At 45.3% G+C, this 18,896-nt stretch overlaps 1 pseudogene; it reads left to right on the forward strand.

The window, feature by feature from the left end:
- LOC146569256 (uncharacterized) overlaps positions 1-18,896 on the forward strand; it is a 54,470-nt pseudogene that overhangs the window by 35,097 nt on the left and 477 nt on the right.

An 18,896-nucleotide genomic window follows, 5' to 3' on the forward strand; every position in this document is an offset into this window, starting at 1 on the left:
AACGGGAAAAGCAAGTGTTTGCCAATACAAACCTGCAACAGCTCTGTCACCTGGCTTGCCTCCACGCATCTGACGGGAGAAAGCCGGGACAGGCTTACTATGACCTACATGCCATCCGATTGGCTGAGCAAAGTCATGTGGTTGGAGTCATGTATTTGTGATGCGTTCATTGGCAGGCAATAAGTGCAGGAAATTACTAAATTCTAGTAAAACAGATTTTACTCTGGGTTACACACTGTTAATTAATTAATCAACTTGGTCTCTTCACCTCTAGAAGATTTCTTGGTTTCTGGGTGTCTGGAGAAATAACGAAACCGATGTGTACAGTGGGGTCCCTTAGGAGGTTAATCTGCCCATGACCTTACCAGTGCTATTTATGACACTTAGGAAGCTAGCTGCTTGAGAGCCTTATTCTCCCTTTTCAATTCATTTTTATTGAATCAAACGATGAAAAAATGTCAGGGGGCAGTAAATGCCACATTAAAGAGGAAAATCACGCTTGAAGAACTTTTTCTGACTGATTATAGCAAAGATTCCCAGCATGCTAACATGGTAGTTTACCATTTACAGTGAAGACATTTGCACAACTCTGTTGCTTGTGAAGCTCGCACACAAGAATTTCACTCACATGTGCTGTACCAATGTACCTGCACATGTGATGTGACAATAAAAGTGATTTGATTTGATTTGATTTGAAATGGTGTTTAAACCCACAAACTCAACGTTTTTAAATTGTTTCAGGTAGTACTGTGTTTGATTAAAAACTAGCCTACAAAATATGTCTAAGAACATGTTTAGGAAGGGATATACCAAACACATACAAGTAAATATGAACAACATCTGTGATCCATCCATTCTGCCTGAATGCATGCATCGTATTCCACATGTGCATTTATGTTTAGGCTCTTTGCCTGTAGGACAGCATGACACAGTGATCACGGTCCAGCTGATTAATGCTGGTTTCTGTCAGCTCACATTAACTTCCTAAATGCAATATTTATCAGTTCTGTTACACTAGGTCACTGATTCCCAATTAGCTGGAAGCTGCAGAAGGGATTTGACTCCATCCCTCAAGCTGTACCATCAAATGAAACAGGAGAAAGTTCAGCCTAATCAAGCAAATCATTTGGAAAAAATGATGGTGTTGTTATGATTTGTGCCACTGTCTTCCAGCAAAAATAGTAACAATGAAAGGACAATGAATGACGCCTAGAATAAAATCAGAGCTACTGGTACCTGTTTGGTGTTTGGGATGGTTTTCTTACCAGGTCATTTTCCCAAAATAACTGTTGACAGCTGACAAATATTTGTTACTGTGAACAAGTACAAGTCTTAAACAATGTGAAATTTAAATTCTGCTTATTGTCTTAAAATGTCGACTGAATCACTGTAATTTCTAATGAAGTAAACTTGCCAAAAGGTAAATGCTAGAGGGTGGCTGTAGCTCAGGAGGTAGAGCTGGTCACCTACTGATTGGAAGGTTGGTGGTTCGATCCCTGGCTCCTCCAGTCTGCATGTCACGTTTCCTTGGGCAAGATACTAACCCTAACTTGCTCTCCAATGCATCCATCGGAGTATGAATGTGTGTGAATGTACTTAGAAAGCACTATGTATAGATAAAGTGCTTGTGAGAATGGGTGTGATTGGGTGAATGAGACATGTTGTATTGAGCGCTTAGAGTACTCTGGGGGAGTAGAAAAGTGCTATATACGAATCAGTCCATTTACTTATAGAGCAGTCTAAAACTGAAAGAAAGAAATAATTTATTTAACAAACATTAATTCAAAATGGAGACACAGTGTATGAAAAACTAAGTAAACCCCTTGTTGTTCCCAGAGGAATAAAGAGGGTAGGCAGCAGTCTGGTGCTGCTAATCAACTGTGCTTGGTTAAGCAGTGGTGGTCTGGAGCATTGTGAGCAGTGTGTGTGTTGACTAATTGCAATTGTTGCTGCCCATGAGTGCTGAAAGGGTTATAAGGCTATCTTCAAACAATTTCAGGTCCATCAATCTACAGCAAGAAAGATAATTCACAAGTGAAAACATTGGCGACAGCTGCCAATCTTCCCACAAGTGGATGTCCCAGCAAATTCTCCTCAAGGTTAGATTATGCATTGCTCAGAGAGATTTAAATAAAATTCCCAAGAGCTCTACAGGCCTTAGTTAGCATGTTAAATGATAAAGCCAATGACAATAACAACAGAAAAAGGATGGCATGCATAGCTTCTGAAAGCATGAAAAGTTTAAATAAAAACAACTAAACAACGGACTCATATCTATTTATTTTATTACTTCATTAACTTAAGACATACTTCATCATCATCACCTTTATTTATAGAGCACTTTAAAACAACCACAGCTAACGCAAAGTGCTGTACACTGGAATTAAATAATAAAATTATATAAGATAGAAATAAAAGCCAAATAAAAGAAAAAAGTAAATTAATTAGTTAGTTTCTCTTGTAATTAAATTAGTTATTAACTAAGTCTCACTGAGGTCAAAAGCCAGACTGAAAATGGGTTTTACGTAGTGCTGTCAGCGTTAATGCCGTTAATACCACGTTAACGGGGATTTGCCGCATTAATGCGGTTAGCTTGTTAATGCATTAGCGCCGTGCAGTGCTGGCACGGGGTGATCCGCGTTAACTCCCTAACTGGGATTTGCTGTGTTAATGTGGTTATGGTGTTAACGTCGTATGAATGAGATTAATGCTGACAGCACTAGTTTTAAGACATGTTTTAAAAGTGGACAGTGAATGATTCTTTCTAACGTGCAAGGGCAAGTTATTCCATGATTTAGGAGCCACAACACCACCTGGGTCTGGGTGCAGTTCCCCTCTCCAGGGGCAAGGGTACCTAGACCCGGTTTGTAGAGTACGCTTGGGGAGTGTGATCGTGTGTACAGCGTCTCTTTATGTCTGTCTCCACGTTTATTGAGTGTGGAGTAAGTGCATATGAGAGCATGAGGGTGGGAATGGATGTTTGTATCTGTGTATGTCTGTGTCTATATGTCAGGTTGGGTGTCAGGCGCCACCTCTCTGGGGACATCTCAGGCCCTCCAAGGTTTGGAGGCCTATCTCCCCCTACCACCACTTCCCCTGCCAGTGGCGGACTCCCTCAGACATCGGTGCGTTGGTGGTTCTTTGTGTCCGGGGATGGGCGTCCAGGTACACACCGGCTCACTCCTTGGCGGCCGCTTATCGGGGCCTGGAGCCTGGGGCTCGCTCGGGCCACTTCGGAGGTGGGGTGCCCCTGGCCTCTCGGCCTGGGGCTCGGTCACTCAGGCACGGCTGGCTGCCGGCGGAGCTCACGGGCGCGTCACTGCAACTCCCCCTGGCTTCTGCTCCGCGGCTGCTGAGTGAGCCCTCATCTGGGACTCTCCTCAGCTCTTTCTGGGACAGTGGCGCAGCTGCCCCTCTGTTGGTCTTCCTTGGTCTCTTGTGTTCTGGGGGCCTCTGGATGTCTGGAGTTTTGATCTCCTCCATACCTGCTTCATGCCCTGGAGGACGGGGCTGTGGCCCCCCCCACACCCTCTAGCAGATCATTACATGAAGGAATCTTTTAAAAACAAGCGCGTCCATGCTCACAGGTGTACACACGGGTGATCACACCCACAAACTACACCCTTTTTGGCTCCTACCTCAAAGCACACTGTGTTCTGTTGATCTTATGTGCTGCACAATAATGTTTAACATTTAGTATTTACTGTCATATTCCCATATATCATTGTGATGTTGTTTATTCTATTACTCTTGTTCTCTTCTGCTTGTTTTCTTTTTTCTTTCTCAACAGGTGACCCAGGTGATTGATATATGCATTTTTTTTCTGCTCATTCTGTTGGTTTTTGGTTTTTGCCCTTCTCCCCCGTCCCTCTTCTCAGCTGTTTCTCTTTCCCTCTTTCTTTCTCCCCTTCTTTCCTCCAGTCAAGTCTGTCCCGTATTCAGCAAGTGAAAATAAAATAAACAATAAAAGGTGAATCAAATGGACCATTACGGCAAGGCTGGGATGGTCAATTTGGTAAAGTAAATCCGTTGGGCATCTTTCTTTGCCTTTAGACAATAATTCTGATGCAAAAGAGCCAAACGGGACAGGCAGAAAAAAAAAAAAAAGATTTAGGAGCCACGATAGAAAATGCCCCGCCCCCTCTGAGCTTCCTCCTGGATCTTGGTACCTCCAGGAGCAGCTGGGCAGCTGACCTAAGAGACCAACAGGGTGTGTAGGGATGGTCAGAGAGGTAAGACGGGGCAAGACTGTGAAAGCATTTAAAAAAAACATGCGAATTTTAAAATGAACTCTAAAAGACACAGGCAGCCAGTGCAGCCAACACAGGATTATATGCTCTCTTTTATGAGTTCCTGTTAGCAGTCGTGTAGCGGCATTTTGAACCAGCTGAGAAAGTGAGTTACAGTCGTCCAGAGAGGAAGAAATAAAAGCATTGATCCTGTTTCAAAGTGCTGCCTAGAAAGAAAAAAAAAGTTTACTCTTGCCAGTCGCCTTAAATGACAAAAACTGGACTTCACCACTGCTCTGATTTGGCTATCTAACTTAAAATCACTGTCCAACTTAAAACCAAGGTCAGTAACAACAGGTTTAAAATAAACTTCCAGGGGTCCCAAATCAAACAGAGGAGGACTCACAGGGACCACTGGGTCCAAACAATACCATCTCTGTTTTCTTTTCATTAAAATGTAAAAACTTTAAAGCCAACCAAGCTTTAATGTCATCTAGACATGTCAAGAGAGGTTTAATGGAGATGCCATCCTTCTGCTTTAGTGGCAAATAAATTTGGCAGTCACTTGCATAACAATGAAAAGAGATCCCACGCCTTCTAAGGATGGAACCCAGCGGCAACAAATACAGGAAAAACAGCAGTGGCCCTAAAATTGAGCCCTGTGGGACGCCGCTGATGAGAAGCTGAAGATGATTCGGAACCAAGAAGGCTAACAGAGAGATATTTTGGATTACTAAAGTAGTGACGCACAAGGCAAGGCAAGGCAAGGCAAGTTTATTTGTTTAGCACAATTCAACAACAAGGTGATTCAAAGTGCTTTACAGAGACATTAGAAACAAAAACAAATAAAAAGCAGGATTTAAAATTGATTTAAACAAGCAAACAAACTAACTAACTAATTAACAAACAAACAAACAAACAAACAAACAAACCTGTATATAAAATCAAAACAGATAAAATCAGAACAATAGATAAAATCAATAGTTAAAATGTTAGTTTTAAAATTTAAGCTTAAAGTGTGGATTTGGTGCTTTATTCAAATGCAGCTGAGAACAGGTGAGTCTTCAACCTGGATTTAAATAAACTGAGTGTTTCAGCTGATCTGAGGATTTCTGGGAGTTTGTTCCAGATATAAGGAGCATAAAAGCTGAATGCAGCTTTTCCGTGTCTGGTTCTGACTCTGGGAACTGATAAAAGACCGGACTTTTATCAGGTCCCAGAGGACTTTTAATTCCTAAGGAAAATTTAAGTGGCGATATCATCTGAATTCCAGGAGCGGGACCACTCCTCCTTCACGCCCCCTCTGGCCTCAGGCTATAAAAGCCCCCCTTCACCTGCTGTTCTCTTTTTTTTTTTTTTTTTTTTTGTGTCCCATTTGGATCTTTAGCCATCAGAATTGTTGTCTTAAGGCCAAGAAAGATGCCAAGCGGATTTATTTTACCAAGTGGATCATCATGGTTCAAGGTTCAAGGTTCAAGGTTCTTTATTTGTCACATGCATAGTTATACAAGTATAACACACAGTGAAATGTAGCCTGACACGCTCCTCGACATGTGCAAAAATTGGGGGGGGGGGGGGGGGGGGGCTGTAGAGGAAGAACATTATATATATATATATACATACATATAGTATATACACTGGGTGAATGTGCAGTAGTAGCAGCAAGCAGGTGAATTCTGAACATTAATATGAATAGACATCTGACTATTTTACAGGATAGACAATATAAACATATTTAAAGTTAAAGGAATTGAAATGTACATTGTGCCTTGGTTTAGAGTGTCTGGAAGAGTCCTGTCTCAGTCAATTATAGATGATGTGAGAGGGCGGGTGTGTGTGTTTAGGGCCCGGATGGCTTGGGGATAGAAGCTCCTCTTGAGTCTCTCTGTCCTTGCCCGGAAGATGCGGAACCTTCTACCAGATTGCAGAAGTTGGAACAGTTTGTTGCCAGGATGGGACGGGTCCTTCAGTATCTGCGCTGCTCTAGTCCAGCATCTCCTGGTGTAGGTGTCCTGAAGCGGGGGGAGAGCAATCCTGCAGCAGCGTTCTGCTGTACGGATCACTCTCTGGAGAGCTTTTTGGTCCTTCACACAGCTGTTCCCAAACCACGATGTCATGTTCTGTGTGAGGATGCTCTCCACAGCGCCTGTATAGAAAATCCTGAGGATCTTTGGAGAGACCCTGAACTTCTTCAGTTGTCGTAGGTGATACAGGCGCTGCCTAGCCTTTTTGGTCTGGACCTGAATGTGGGCAGCCCATGTCAGGTCTGAGGAGATGTGGACACCAAGATACTTGAAGGACTGCACCCTCTCCACTGGAGCTCCATTGATGATGATGGGCTTGTAGTCTCTGTGCTGACCCCTTCTGAAGTCCACCACCAGCTCCTTGGTCTTGCTGACGTTCAGCTGGAGGTGGTTGTCCTGGCACCACGATGCCAGATTCTTCACTTCATCCATGTAGGCCGCCTCATCGTTGTTGGAGATGGCACCCAACACCACTGTGTCGTCAGCAAACTTCACAATGGTGTTGGAGCCGTGGGTGGCCACACAGTCTGAAGTGTAGAGGGAGTAGAGCAGTGGCGAGAGGACACATCCCTGAGGTGCTCCTGTGTTGATGGTGATGCTGTTGGAGAAGCACCTGCCCACCCTCACCACCTGAGTTCTGCCAGTGAGGAAGTCCAACACCCATGCACACAGACGGCTGTTAAGTCCCAGATCCCTCAGCTTTGTGAACAGTCTGCAGGGCACTATTGTGTTAAACGCTGAACTGTAATCAACAAACAGCATTCGCACATAGTTACCCTGTTTCTTGTCCACGTGGCTGAGAGTGGTGTGTAGGACGTGGGTGATGGCATCCTCTGTGGATCTGTTGGATCTGTAGGCGAACTGCAGCGGATCTGTGGTGTCTGGGATGGAGGAGGAGATGATGTTCTTCAGCAGCCTCTCAAACACCTTCATTACTACCGAGGTCAGTGCAACTGGCCGGTAATCGTTCAGGGATGAGGGGTTGCTGTTCTTGGGCACAGGGATGATGGTGGATCTTTTGAAGCATGTGGGGACCACAGACTTCGCCAGGGACTCGTTGAAGATGTAAGTGAACACACCTGCTAGCTGGTCAGCACAGCAGCGCAGCAGACGGCCGGTGATGCCGTCTGGCCCCACCGCTTTCCTTGTGTTCACTCTCCTCAGTGCCGCTCGGACGTCATGCTCCGCGATGCTGGTCACCGGTCTCTCGCTGATGACGTCACTGTCCTCGGTAGTCAGGCGGTAGATAGCATTAGCCGCCTGGCTAACCTCGAAACGGGCGTAGAACCGATTCAGCTCGTTGGTGAATGCAGAGTCGGCGTTGATCGGCGCAGTGTCCCTGGCTTTGTAGTCCGTAATGGTGCGTAGTCCGTGCCACATACTCCGTGTGTCGCCCTGGTGGAAGCGGGACTCCACATGTTCCCGGTACCTGCGTTTGGCATCTCTCACCGCGCGCCGCACGCCGTATGAGGCCGCTTTGTAGGCGCTCATATCGCCAGTGGCGAGACCCGCGTTGTAGGAGGCGGTCCTGGCGTTTACTGCAGGCCTTGCCATATTGGCCCATTGGATTTACCTTTATTATAATTATGAATTTATTTTATTTTCAGTTGCTACAAACGGGACAGACATGACTGGGGGATAGGACAGGGAGAAAGAATGAAAGAAAGAGAGGGAGAGAAAGAAAACCAAAGGGGAGAAGAGACGGTGAGAAGGGGGGGAAGAAAGAAAAAAAAACAAAAAAAAAAACAAACAAAACACCTGGATCACCTGTATGGAGAAAAAAAACAGAAGAGAACGCAAACAACAAAGAGCAACATAATAAAAAAACCGGCACCATCACAATAAACTAGCTAGCAGTAGATATCAGTAGATACTAAATAATAAACGATATAGTGCAGCACGCAAGATAGACAGCGCACAATGTGCTTTGAGGCAGCAGCCAAGAAAGCTGTAGTCCGCGTCTGTGAACACCCGTGTGTACACCTGTGTGCACACCTGTGTGGATCAGCATGCTTGCATTCCAAAGGTTTCCCCATGTAATGATCTGCTAGAGGGTGTGGGGGGGCCACAGCCCCGTCCTCCAGGGCATGAAGCAGGTATGGAGGAGATCAAAACTCCAGACATCCAGAGGCCCCCAGAACACAAGAGACCAAGGAAGACCAACAGAGGGGCAGCCGCGCCACTGTCCCAGAAAGAGCTGAGGAGAGTCCCAGATGAGGGCTCACTCAGCAGCCGCGGAGCAGAAGCCAGGGGGAGTTGCAGTGACGCGCCCGTGAGCTCCGCTGGCAGCCAGCCGTGCCTGAGTGACCGAGCTCCAGGCTGAGAGGCCGGGGGCACTCCACCCCCGAAGTGGCCCGAGCGAGCCCCAGGCTCCAGGCCCCGATAAGCGGCAGCCAAGGAGTGAGCCGGTGTGTACCCGGACGCCCACCCCCGGACACAAAGAACCACCAACGCACCGACACCTGAGGGAGTCCGCCACTGGCAGGGGAAGTGGTGGTGGGTGGAGATAGGCCTCCAAACCTTGGAGGGCCTGAGATGTCCCCAGAGAGGTGGCGTCTGATACCCAACCTGACATATAGACACAGACATACAGGCACACACAGACACAAACATCCATTCCCTCCCTCATGCTCTCATATACACTTACTCCACACTCAACCAACGTGGAGACAGACATAAAGAGACGCTGTACACACGATCACACTCCCCAAGCGTACTCTACAAACCGGGTCTAGGTACCCTTGCCCCTGGAGGGGGGAACTGCACCCAGACCCAGGTGGTGTTACCCTTTTCCCTGCGGTGGGGGGAGGCAGACCGCCCTGACTCCGCAGCAGCAGGGAGGCCCCACACTCCAGACCGCAGTCGGATGGCCAACTCCTCCTAGCCCTCCCGCTCCAGCAGGCCGCAGAGAACGGGGGTGAGAGAAGACTCCAAACCTCCCTCCACCCGCTCATTGTAGTGTTGATGCATGTGTGTTCTAAGGTGCATTTAAAACCCAGGAGGGCATGGAGCTACCTGAATATCATCTGAATTCCAGGAGCGGGACCACTCCTCCTTCACGCCCCCTCTGGCCTCAGGCTATAAAAGCCCCCCTTCACCTGCTGTTCTCATTTGCATGCCCCACCCTTCCCCCCCATTTTCCCTTTCTTCTCCTCTTCTCCTCTCTTCCTTTCCTTCATTCACTTCTCGTTAGTATACGGGATCTGCCCGGCCCCGGAGCCGTCGCCAGTCCCCTTCGAGGCCTTCCCCAAACCGCAGCACCAGTTCATACTCCCTCATCGTCCATTGTTACCGAGGATGTGGTCCCAGCTAGGGAAATGTGTAAAATGTCTTAATGCTATCGTGTAGTTGGCTTGATTGGAAAAACAAATATAGCACTTTCATTTTTATTGGGTGCCAAACTACAATTACTGCAACAAAAACAATGAACGCTGCACATCTGTGCCTGTTAAAAAACATGCCTCTATAACCAAAATACAAGCACTGCATGCCAGTGTTCTGTAGTCCCAGTCCAAAGCATGCATAAAAGGGTAGGGCTGCGTCAGGAAGTGTATCTGGTGTGGAACTGGAGGCAGCAGAGTTGAAGATGTTAAGATTTTCACTATGAGCAACCAGAATGGACCTTTTTGGAGCATTTTAGAGACAAAGTTCAGGAGGCAAGGCTGTGACAGCTTGGACATGTGCAGAAGAGGAATATTGGGAAAAGGATGGTGAATATGAAGCTGCCAGGCAAGAGGAAAGAAGGGAGACCACCGAGAAGATTCAGGGATATATTAAAGGAAGACGTGCAGGAGGTTCATGTGAAAGAAGATGATCCAAGAGATAGGATGAGATTAAATGAGACAATTTACCCCAAAGGGATCTGCTGAATGAAGAATATAATATATCAATCCACAGATTTCTTTCCAGAGTTGCACCTCGCTGGTCACTGAAAGCGAATGCAGGTTTAAGGCAGTTGAGTAATGTGCCTTGTACAACCATCACCCACTCTGAGCACCTCCCACAGACCCTTACGAAATCTGAGCTACAGAGTTGAGCCACATGGGTCAGACTGTATACACTGGTTGATTTTTTAAAGGACTGGAGATTAGGATCTCAGTATGCATGATAAAGATTTTTGAATAAATGGTTAAAGATTATTATTATTATCATTATTAGCATTGCATAAGCAATAAAACATAGTACCACTCCATTGGGATTTCTTCGACCAATAATCTGTCTGTTGGTAGCAGACTGCACTGATGTGATATGATATAAGTGGGGAACCAATAAATCTCTCTTAATGTCTGCTTTTCAAATTAAAAAACATGTGTGCAGGGTGGTTCTCTGAGGTTCAAAGGCTTGCCAACAGGATGAGAGAGTAAGAGTAAGAATTTTTTATTTCAGGAAGAAAAATTGGAAAGCCAGACATAAAAAAATGAAATTGGCAAGATTAAAAAAAAAGAGCTACAATAAGATTTGAAGAGGAGAAAAGCAAAAGAAGATCAAGGCGTGGTGAAAATGACAGATAAATCAGTAGAAAACAGAGATGGGTAATTATTAGCAGAGGAGCAAACTGGGACTGTAATAAGAAGAAGATATAAACAATGAGCACAGGTAATAAGAAAAATATAAAGTTTAGAAATAAAAATTAAAAAACATAAGAAGATCATAATGAAGTGAAAGAGGTAGAAAATGTATTTTCACATATCAAGCAAATGTGCTGAGGATGTCTCCGAAAATAAGGAACAATTAAAAACAACCAGTATTTAAAAATAATTATGTTTCCTATAAATAGTACAGGGTATACTGTAGGACAACTGAACCAGGAGCAGTGATGAACTCTGGAGCACAAGGTTAGGGTCTGGTATACAGTATGAAGTAAGGATTAATCAGCGCAGCGATAACATAAATGAGAAATTCAGAAGGTGCACCTGGCTAATTACTGTCTGTCATAGGTAGACCTCTCACACAGGTCTTAGACCTCTCACAGACCTCATCACGGGACTCTTCCTTGGTATTTATTGTAAACTGTGGATAGCTAACTGGAGGTTAGTCTCCAGAGTGTTTCCTTGTATGTCAAGGTGAAACACACACACACACACACACACACACACACACACACACACACACACACACACACACACACACACACAGTTAAAACCATGGCAGGTAGCTCCATGCCCTCCTGGGTTTTAATTGCACCTTAGAACACATATGCATCAACACTACAATGAGCGGGTGGAGGGAGGTTTGGAGTCTTCTCCCACCCCCATTCTCTGCGGCCTGCTGAAGCAGGAGGGCTAGTAGGAGGAGTTGGCCGTCCGACTGCGGTCTGGGGTGTGGGGCCTCCCTGCTGCTGCGGAGTCGGGGTGGTCTGCCTCTCCCCACCACAGGGAAAAGGGTAACACCACCTGGGTCTGGGTGCAATTCCCCCCTCCAGGGGCAAGGGTACCTAGACCCGGTTTGTAGAGTACGCTTGGGGAGTGTGATTGTGTGTACAGCGTCTCTTTATGTCTGTCTCCACGTTGGTTGAGTGTGGAGTGAGTGCATATGAGAGCATGAGGGTGGGAATGGATGTTTGTGTCTGTGTGTGCCTGTATGTCTGTGTCTATATGTCAGGTTGGGTATCAGATGCCACCTCTCTGGGGACACCTCAGGCCCTCCAAGGTTTGGAGGCCTATCTCCACCCACCACCACTTCCCCTGCCGGTGGCGGACTCCCTCAGGTGTCGGTGTGTTGGTGGTTCTTTGTGTCTGGGGGTGGGCGTCCGGGTACACACCGGCTCACTCCTTGGCGGCCGCTTGTCGGAGCCTGGGGCCTGGGGCTCGCTCGGGCCCCTTTGGAGGTGGGGTGCCCCCGGCCTCTCGGCCTGGGGCTCGGTCACTCAGGCGCAGCTGGGGGCCGGCGGAGCTCACGGGCGCGTCACTGCAACTCCCCCTGACTTCTGCTCCGCGGCTGCTGGGCGAGCCCTCATCTGGGACTCTCCTCAGCTCTTACTGGAACAGTGGCGCGGCTGCCCCTCTGTTGGTCTTCCATGGTCTCTTGTGTTCTGGGGGCCTCTGGATGTCTGGAGTTTTGATCTCCTCCATACCCGCTTCACACCCTGGTGGACGGGGCTGTGGCCCCCCCACACACCCTAGCAGATCATTACATGGAGAAACCTTTGGAATGCAAGCATGCTGATCCACACAGGTATGCACACATGGGTATTCAGAGACGCGGACTAAAGCTTTCTTGGCTGCTGCCTCAAAGCACACTGTGCGCTGTCTATCTTGCGTGCTGCACAATATCGTTTATTATTTAGTAAATATTGATATCTATGACTAGCTAGTTTATTGTGATGGTGCTTTGTTTTCTCTATTATTATGTTGCTCTTTGTTGTTTGCTGTCTCCTCTGTTTGTTTTTTTTGTTTGTTTGTTTTTTTCTCTCCATACAGGTGACCCAGGAGTTCTTTTTTTTTTTTCTCTCTCTCTTCCCCCCCCTTCTCACCGTCTCTTCTCCCCTTTGGTTTTCTTTCTTTCTCTCCCCCTCTTTCTCTCATTCATTCCCCCTGTCCTATTTATTAAAAAAAAAAAAAAAAAAAAATGACAAAGGATGAACTGAAGCTCTGCCATCACGTAATGTCGCATACTGCTGTTTCTGATGTCATTTAGAAAAAACAAAACAAAAAAAAAAAAAACCATGGTGACAGTTTCTCAGAAAAGAAAAGGTGTTTTGTTGTTGCTTCCTCCTTTTTTGTTTCTGTGTGCCTTTCTGTGTTTACTAAGTTACTGCCTTATTTGATTTGGTAGTCATTCATCTGTCGTGTCTTGGATTTAGTTTTGCATCCCCATGTCTTGCTCTCTAGATTCTGTTTACCTTGTTTCCCCCAGCTGTGTTCACTTCCCCTGATTACCTCGTTCTCGTCATGGATCAGCCCTTCCTTTGGTCTGTGTTGTGTTTTCTGTGTGGTCCATGCTTGGATGTTGTTTGTGGCTTTATATATTTTTTATCTTTTTGTATGAACTTATTTGGACAGTTTAAAGGTGGGTTAGAGAGTCTACATGTGGGTTCTTCTTTCCCCTCTGCGTTCCCTGAGGTGGTGCTATAATTACTGTGGCTGCTGTGACAAAGACGGCTTTAATATTCAAATTACTGGCTATTTAAATCAATGCAAAAACAAAAATTCTATTTTATTTATATAACACCAGATCACTACCACAGTTGATTAAAGTTTAAGTTTAATCGAGAGTCACTCAGCACACAGATTTCTAGATAACCTACATATTCCCTGGGGTAAGGCACTGAAGAATGAAGAGAAAAGATGGGATGGAAACACTGACATAGTTGACATTTACCTTTCATGATCTTCAGTAAACAAGCACAGGAGAAGGGTGAATGAATATATGACTGTTACTTTGCAGCTGGATAAATATTGAATATATGCAACACTCCTGTCACCCAGTAGAGGGACAGTCTTTAACTCTAATAAGGAGTTTATAAACAATGTGGTATTCACGTCATTGAAGGAAGCTCAATAACCACTTTACCTTGTCTCCAATCCACCACTGATTTTTTAAATTTTTTTAATTGTAATAAGATAAGATAAGATGACCTTTATTAGTCCCACAGGTGGGAAATTTGTTTTGTTACAGCAAAAGTGCAAAGTTATGTAGCAGAAATTAGAAAACACTGGAATGCAATAAAATAAAATAAAATAAAATGCTATATACAATAGAATAAAATAGAATAGAATAATATATACAATAGAATAAAATAGAAATACAAATGCTATATACAACTGAGTAAGAAAATACAAAAGTACAACTTCGTCAGAAGAAGAATTGCACAGATAGCAGTCTTATTGCACGTGTGAGGGTTTGATCAGCAGCAAAAGTCTGACAGCAGTGGTATGCTACTTTCAGCTGCCCCGTTATTCACAGAAAGGGTCATCACAACAGGTAGCACATGTTTGACTTGGCAGATTGTCCAGATTGTCCCTCTCCGACACAACCCCAAAGGGATTTGTGTCTCCCGCAGCACTGAACCACAGACATTTTGCTTGTTAGATGAATATGTGAACCACATCTACAACATTAGCATCCTTTAACCACACATTACAGCTTGAAAGGGCACAGTCACTGTGAGAATACGGAAACAATGCTAATTAATTGTTCTACTTTTATATACATGCTGTTAACACTGATGCAAAAGCTGTTTTTACTAGAAATTGGTTATACTGAAGCTCACTTAAACCACCAAACTAACGCTAACAGCAGTAGTGTCCATGCAGTGATGAAGGGATCATCCCTTTTCTGCAATGGCATGGCGTGCATTTCTGTTCTACATTTCCTATGTTTTGTTCATATTTGCCTTTTGAATCAATACAAGACAAATACACAGGTAACAAAAGTCATAATAAAAGCCCAAGAATTCATTGTCTTTGAGTATTCAGGAGAAGACACTCACAAATGTACGTGTACCTCTATCCACATTATTTCAGTGTGTATGGCTGGGTCTTTATAGATATGTATGGTTTGTTATTCTGCACAATGAAGATGCGTAACTGTAGGTGTGTGTGTATCATAGCCTGTGAGTGCACTCCTGTGCACATGTGTATGTGTGCGTTAATGTTTTGTTTATCTTCCTAAGAGAGGTGACTAGTCACTGATTCAGCAGAAATGCCCAGCGTGGGATGCGATCTCTCAGCGGTCATCCTGAAAAACGCACGCACGCACGCACGCACGCACGCACGCACGCACGCACACAGTTAAAACTATGGTCACAACTTCTCAGACAACAAAAGGGGGTTTTATTGTTGCTTCCTCCTTCCTCATACTCTCCAGTATGTTCAGTGTGTTAACCCTCCCTCTGTTTTTGTCTCTCTTGGGTCTTCCTCAGCCAAACCTGAAACCCAGACTGGCCTGCGGCTGACAGAAATCTCCCACTGTGAACACTTTAAGGGCATTCTTCTCATCCTCTCTGAATGTTGGTTTTCTTTGGTGAACGTGATCGTAGAGCAGCTTTATGCTTTATGCTTTATGCCCACATCAAACCAGCTTTATGCTGGTTTGACAAAATAAATTCATTACAAATGCTAATCTTTTCTCTTGACATTCTCAACTGACCAGACGTTCTCTTCCACTTCCATGTATTTTTTAACTTTAACTTTTTTTTAACTCTGTAATCAAGAAAACAACTCACAGCAGTCAAATGACAACAAATACATTTTGCACTGTAAGCCTGCATAATACATTATTTTGAAAATAGAAAACAGGATTGGGGTGTTCCACTTTGCAGACAAAACGCGTACGTGTTGATGGCCCGGATCTTGTTCTTACCATTCAGCTGACTCCTCAGGACTTGCCTGACCCTCTGCAGGTACTTGGTGGTTGCAGCTTTTCTAGCGGCCTCTTCATGGTTCCCATTTGCCTGCGGGATCCCCAGGTACTTGTAACTGTCCTCTATGTCTGCAATGTTGCCTTCTGGTAGTTCAATCCCCTCAGTTCTGACTACCTTCCCTCTCTTTGTTACCATCCGACTACACTTCTCCAGTCCGAACGACATTCCAATGTCATTGCTGTATAGCCTGGTAGTGTGGATCAGTGAATCGATGTCTCGTTCACTCTTGGCATACAGCTTGATGTCATCCATGTACAGGAGGTGGCTGACAACTGCTCCGTTCCGTAGTCGGTATCCGTAGCCAGTCTTGTTAATGATCTCACTGAGGGGGTTCAGGCCTATGCAGAACAGCAGTGGGGACAGAGCATCTCCTTGGTAGACTTGATGGTGACTTGTGCTATGGGCTTGGAGTTGGCCTCTAGTGTTGTACGCCACATCCCCATTGAGAAGCCACTGACATAAAGACAAGAAAGCTCCTTACCATGCATGGAGGGTTTCACCCCAAGTCCAGCACCCTGAGGCAGGGATGGCAGGGTTAAATGCAGAGAGGGATTTTCCCCACGGGGACCAATAAAGTACACTTTCTTCTTCTTCTTCTTCTGAGGCTGTACGCTAAGCGGAAGGAAGGGGGCCGGGGACTGGTGAGTGTCAGCACCACAATCCAGGATGAGACAACGAACATCCAAGAATACATTGGGAAGATGGCCCCAACTGACCGAGTGCTCAGTGAATACCTCAGGCAGCAGAAACCCAAGAAAGAGGAGGGAGACGAGGAACCATCATGGAAGGACAGGCCCCTGCACGGTATGTACCACCGGCAGATAGAGGAGGTGGCTGATATCCAGAAATCCTACCAGTGGCTGGACAAAGCTGGACTGAAAGACAGCACAGAGGCACTAATCATGGCAGCACAAGAACAAGCTCTGAGTACAAGATCCATAGAGGCTGGGGTCTATCACACCAGGCAAGACCCCAGGTGCAGGCTGTGTAAAGATGCCCCAGAGACAATCCAGCACATAACAGCAGGGTGCAAGATGCTAGCAGGCAAGGCATACATGGAACGCCATAACCAAGTGGCCGGCATAGTGTACAGGAACATCTGTGCCGAGTATAACCTGGAAGTCCCGAGGTCAAAATGGGAGATGCCCCCAATGACCGAGCTAAGATCCTGTGGGACTTCCAGATACAGACGGACAAAATGGTGGTGGCTAACCAACCGGACATAGTGGTGGTAGACAAACAGAAGAAGACGGCCGTAGTGATCGATGTAGCGGTTCCGAATGACAGCAATATCAGGAAGAAGGAACACGAGAAGCTGGAGAAATACCAAGGGCTCAGAGAAGAGCTCGAGAGGATGTGGAGGGTGAAGGTAACGGTGGTCCCCGTGGTAATCGGAGCACTAGGTGCGGTGACTCCCAAGCTAGGCGAGTGGCTCCAGCAGATCCCGGGAATAACATCGGAGATCTCTGTCCAGAAGAGCGCAGTCCTGGGAACAGCTAAGATACTGCGCAGGACCCTCAAGCTCCCAGGCCTCTGGTAGAGGACCCGAGCTTGAAGGATAAACCGCCCGCATGGGCGTGCTGGGTGTTTTTTTTTTTTATATATATAAAGTTTACATTCACCTATTCATTTATGTACCTGGTTGTAAAAAATAGAGAGTTGTGTTATGATGGTGAAGCTGTTCGGGCTGAATGTGGAACATCAAAGATGTGAGTGTTTGCTGGAGTTAAATCCAAGCTGCCTCTTCATGAATCTGCTAATAATCTGATTTGTCCTAGTTTAGATGGTCATTAGGGGAGCAACATGAAATGCTGTAATGTGTCAGTTATGCACATGAAAGAGTTCTTCGTGGTAATCTGTGGTTTCTAAAATCTCACAAAACCTTTGGAACATATGTGTCAACTCTTAGGCTGTGTCCGCGTGTGCGTGTGTGTGTATCTGTGTGCGTGACGTCCTGATCACAACATCCTTGGTCATAAGGGGGTAATCTCCCCCACACCCAATATATGGTTCAATTCCTGTATTGGTTCACCATACACAACACAGTGAAGCCATAAAAGGGCAGGAAGCTGACCAAGCATCAAACAAACCTTCACAAGGGATGTGCTTGTGATAAAACAGAACCTCGAGAGGCTGGAGAGGTGGTCAGGCAAAGGAATGTCTTTGATCCTATAGTTTAAACTAAGACTTTACAAATTTAAGAAACACAATGACAACATTCAACAATTTGACTTAACAACGGGATTTAAAAAAAAAGCGAAAACAGAAAATCTCCGTCAAAACTACCCGTGCACGTGTGGACGTAGTCTTAGACTGAAGATTATTTCGAGTCTCTTTTATTTCATTATCGTTATTTCATTATCGGTAGTTTTTACTCTGAAACAGTGGAGCTTAGTGACTCCATGAAAAGATGAACAGGATCAGAAACATCCCCCCCTCCAAATCCCCGCCTCAAGCAGTGTCATGTTTGCTGTCACAGATTTGTTCTGAAAGCTGAATTTACTGTTGTTTGGACTGTCGACTGTTTCGAGATACCACGTGGGATAAAAGAAATTAAGCAGAGAAAAGCCCCTGGGAAGGAATCCCCCCCGGCAAATCGCTCCCTGAGGTATCGTATATAGTTGAGCATTTTAGTATGCTGATGGCATCTAGCACAATACATGGATCCTACTGTGAATCTCATATAGTCATTAGCTTGGCACCTTTAGAGAATCATGCTCACGTTCCTGACGGCTTAAAGGTGGCTGGTTTCAGTTGGGCTGAAGCTCCTCCTCGCTGTCACAGGGGGAGCGGCAGGGCACGCCCTGAATAGGCTGCCAATCTGCCACAGTGCTGTGCTCAGTTATTATTAATCAAAATATTATTAATCTACACTCTGGCACTGTAGCTACTGTAACAGCTCCAAATCCCCATGCATCTACACAAGCACCAATCCTTATTTATCCTTATTTACGTGCAAAGGATCCGTGCAGTTGCCTAAACTTTTCTAATGCATCGACATTTTTTTAGGGATTTTAATCCAAGGGATTAGTTGTAATTGATCTGCAAAAAAAGACAAATCTTCTCAGTCTTCTTAAGACAACCTGAGTGTTTCTGCCTGAGAAAATAGGATTTCTACAGCATGGTGCACAACAATCAACTGGCCAAGTCTAGGATTCATAATATTGCTGCATACTGCACTGTAAAGCACACAATCTTAGCATGATGTTTCGTTTCTTTCTTTTTTTTACATACATGCAATATATGCAAATACGTGCATGTAGTTTTGTGTTTAAGCTT

The sequence above is a fragment of the Mchenga conophoros genome, linkage group LG7, assembly GCF_057382185.1.
Source record: "Mchenga conophoros isolate Kocher_MC1m ecotype Shallow Benthic linkage group LG7, M_conophoros_male_GT1.1, whole genome shotgun sequence".
In the NCBI taxonomy this organism is placed as follows: Eukaryota; Metazoa; Chordata; class Actinopteri; order Cichliformes; family Cichlidae; genus Mchenga; species Mchenga conophoros.